Here is a 4,224-nt window from a genome sequence, read left to right as displayed (position 1 = left end):
GAATCAAGGTCTGAATCCATCATGATCAAATGACAATTTTGGCCCTCTAATGCTCTCTAAATGGACCATAGAAAAGAGTCTTTGAATTGGCATCACAGCTCCAACACTGTGTGCAACCTTGGACCTTAACTTCTTCAAGCCTCAGTTCTCATATCTTAACTTCTTCAAGCCTCAGTTCTCATATCTATAAAATTAGAATAATAATGTAAAGTGTTTATTGTACCAGTGCCAGGCACAAAGTAAACAATACATGTATAAGTGTCCACTAGTATAATCTTTGTAGGGGATACCATCTCCCTTTTCAAATTCACTGATTAGATCCATTCTATTAACTCTTAGTTTTGACATAATATATTTAAAAGTAAAAGCTTTAAATTATTTCAAAGTATTTTTTCTTAATAACTATTTATTTTATTTATTTACAAAAATTTGATAAAAATGAGGGGAAGGGAGGCAAAGTCCTAAGCCAGCACACCTGTTCCCAGCAAATAAAAAACATTCAACACTTACAATCACACTGGCCATATTCTCCACATTGATTCTAAAGATTAAATCTCTTCACATAAAAGTCTTAGATTTGTGTTGGTCCTACGAGGGCAAACACACATTATCTGCATCTAGGAATTTTATTTCTAATTTGAATGTAATGGTTTTCTGGAAAAGAGAGGCTTGAAAAGCTGTTTTTTTGTACTTTCCAGGGAAGTTTTGACCAATAAATTATGGTGTCATATCAGAACACCCATCCTCTAATGCAAGAGACTCCAGACACATTTTTTCAAAATAACAGGGAATGCATTAGCGGAATAGCCTCTCCTAAGTGAGAGAGACAGAGGTCCCTGAAATGGCTGCTCACTTGGGAGAAGCCTCCAGCCACACCTTCTCTCCTGACAAATGCACACCTCAAGGATACAACCCTATGCTATTTGCAGCTGAGCAGAGGTCATGCTAGAGACAAGATATTTCAGTAAAAGAACTTTTCCATCAACGAATACTCTCCAAACTCTAGTGGCCATGAGGCAAAGGTACTATCTTACCTTTGAACAAGTTAGAAATCCTTATTCCAAGAATGGAAAATATTCAAGCAAAATTTTCCCTGGTCATTTATAACATCAAAAAGTAAAAACTTGAAATATTGCTTTTTATGGCCTAAGGCGATCTCAATTTTCTTTCTTCGACGTGGCAATTATCATCTTAGAATATTTCTTTCTATTAGTTGCATTTGCTAGCTTTAGAGGAAAAACTCATCTAAATAGATATTCTTTAAGGACTCAAAATCAATAGAGATAAAGGCCAGTCACAGAACTCGATCTAGATGAGACAGATATCAGAGCATTTGCTGGTTACAAAGAGAGCATCTGAAATTTTATAATTGTTGGGGAAACTTTGCTCTTTCCACACAGCATGGCTATGTCAATAGACCTGCCTATTACATCAAGTCAGTGATCATTTCATTATTCCTTCTTTAACTAAATTTTTTTATTTTTTAAATTTATTTTTAAGTTACAGTTGACATACAATATTATATTAGTTTCAGGTTACAACATAATTATTAGACATTTATAGAACAAAGTTATTGCCCTAATAAGTCTCATACCTACCTGATACCATACATACTTATTACAATGTTATTGCTATATTCCCTATGCTGTACTTCATGTCCCATGACTATTTTTATTACTTGTAATTTGTACTTCTTAATCCTTTTCACCTTTTCACTGCTCTTTAAATAAATTAAATAAGCCTTCTGAGTCTGAGCCACCATAGGGTAAGAGCTCACCACAGTCCACAACTACTCCCAGCTGCCCCCGTTTAGCAGCTCCACCAGTCCTATTCCACTGCTTCCCTGACCCTTGGCTCTCATTTTGTTTCCATATATTGATCTAATTCTCCATGAAGCCCCCTGGAATGGTGCCACAGTCCCTGACCTTCAGCAAACTCCCAGGACACCACTTCCTGTTTCTGTGCTCTTGCTTGCCACATCAGAGCATCCAGCCAAGTGCTACCTGCCCGGGTTCAGCCTGACACTGGCCTGACATCCTTCTGACCAGGAGAGTGAAAGGGGAGTTTCAAACAATGCTGGAATTTCAGATACAATATAGTGCCAGATACAATATAGTGCCTGAGCAACAGACCCATCTTCAATCAGAGTTTAATCAATTTACTCATGATCATTAGGGTTCCAAGAGAGGTTAACTCTCAAGTGTCAGTCTTTGTGCACAGAGTCCTAAGCAATTTGGTGTGTGTCAAGGGCAAGACTTCAGTGCCTTTGGAGAAGGAAATGCCTAGAAAAACACTGTGCCTCAGTCTTAGGTTGGAGGAAAGTCAGAGATAAGTTCATCCCCTCCTGAGACCACATCAAAATTGTAAAGGAGACATGGAACAAACAGCAAGCGGAGTTGCCTGGAGTCTAGATGAACAGAAGCCCAAAACTAGGGGGAGAAATAAGAAATCACTCTCCAACAGTTGGAGGGGGCGAAGATGCGAGGCTGCCCAGTCCTGAGCGGATGAGTGGGACAGAGGCTGTGGCAGCAGCAGCGGCAGCCGGCAACTGCAGACGCCTCTTAAAGGGGTCGTGTCCATGAGCAGACTTTGGTGTTGACAGACCGGCTCGCTTTGAGCACCAGCGCTGGGTCAGCTGCTCGGGAGGTGCCAAGGACTTACAGGACACTGAGTTGTCGGAGCGAGGGCCAGAGGCAAGTCGTTCTCCCGGGCAGAAGTGCTGGTGGTATCCATTGTTCCTCTGTTGAGCCCTACCCGGTCCCAATGTGCAGATGCTGCACCACCATAGCTGAGACGTGATCGAACTAGATAACATAGGTTGCTCTGCCCAGAGGATTCTCTGAAACTCAGCCTCCCCCAACTCGTGGCCCCACCCAAGCCACACCCAGTCGTGTCCTCAGCAAGTCCTGTGCTACTTGATGAGCAGCACCAAGACTCACATTGGAACCAGCTGGCCTCGATTTCTGGTGTGGTGTCTTGAGGCAACTATAAGCACAGCATCTGTGGATTGCTTGCTGAATCTTAACAGGTGGCCCAGGCTGGGGCTAATTTGGCCTGCAGCTGAAGCCCTCTCAGGACTGTGCCACTGGACACCTACTCAGAAAGCTGCACTAATAAGACTGAGAGACTCAGGAGCTTTGCTTAGTACATAGAAACTGACACAAAAAGGCAGCTGAAATGGGAAGACAAAGAAGCAGAATAATATGAGAGAAAAGAACAGAGATCCAGAAATAATGAGTCAAGCAATCTAAAAGATGCAGAATTCAAAACACTGGTTATAAAGATGCTCAATGAAATTAAGGGAAGTGTAGATGAACTCACTGAGAACTTTAACAAAGAGATAAAAAACATAAAAATGGAAATGGAAATTATAAAGGGGAACCAGTCAGAAATGAATACATCATCTGAGATGAAGAGTATATTAGAGGGAATCAACAGAGTAGATGAAGAAGAGGATTGAACCACATTTTTATATAGAGGATGGGGAAGCCAAGGGCACTCAATCAGCATGGCAAGAAAAAAAGTACCAAAAATATAATAATTTAAGGAGCCTATGGGACAAAATTAAGAATAACAACATCCATATCATAGGGGAATCTGAAGAGGGAGAACAAGAAGTTAAATATATATTTGAAGAAATAATGATAGAAAACTTCCCTAACTAGGTGCAGAAAATAGACACACAATCCCAGGAACCCAAAGAGGCCCACGCCAAGACACACTATTAAAATGCCAAAGGTTAACTACAAAGAGAGAATCTTAAAAGCAACAAGTGAAAAGCAGTTAGTTACCTACAAGAGAGCACCCATAAGATGAGCAGCTAAATTCTCAAAAGAAACTTTGCAGGACAGAAGGACTTGGCACAAAATATTCAAAGTGATGAAAACCCAAGATCTAAAACCAAGAATACTTTATCCATCCAGCAAATCTATCATTTTGAGATAAAGAGCTTCTTAGACAAAAATAAGCTAAAAGAATTTATCAACACCAAGCCAGTATTACAGGAAATGTTGGAGGGACTTCTTTAAAAAGAAAAAAACATGTATCAAAAACATGAATGAAGAATGGTAATAACTACATATCTATCAATAAGTACCTCAAATGGAAAAGAATTAAGTGTTCCAATCAAAAGATAGGGAAGCTGAATGGATAAGAAAACAAGACTCCTACATATGCTGCCTACAAAAGACTCATTACAGATTAAAAGACACACACAGACTAAAA

At 39.9% G+C, this 4,224-nt stretch overlaps 1 long non-coding RNA gene across 1 annotated transcript in view; it reads right to left on the bottom strand.

Moving 5' to 3' along the window:
- LOC111745430 overlaps positions 1–4,224 on the bottom strand; it is a 79,328-nt gene that overhangs the window by 9,876 nt on the left and 65,228 nt on the right. The window lies entirely within an intron of this gene.

The sequence above is a fragment of the Pteropus vampyrus genome, unplaced genomic scaffold, assembly GCF_000151845.1.
Source record: "Pteropus vampyrus isolate Shadow unplaced genomic scaffold, Pvam_2.0 Scaffold6, whole genome shotgun sequence".
Lineage (NCBI taxonomy): Eukaryota > Metazoa > Chordata > Mammalia > Chiroptera > Pteropodidae > Pteropus > Pteropus vampyrus.
This window is presented reverse-complemented; position numbering and strand designations above follow the sequence as displayed.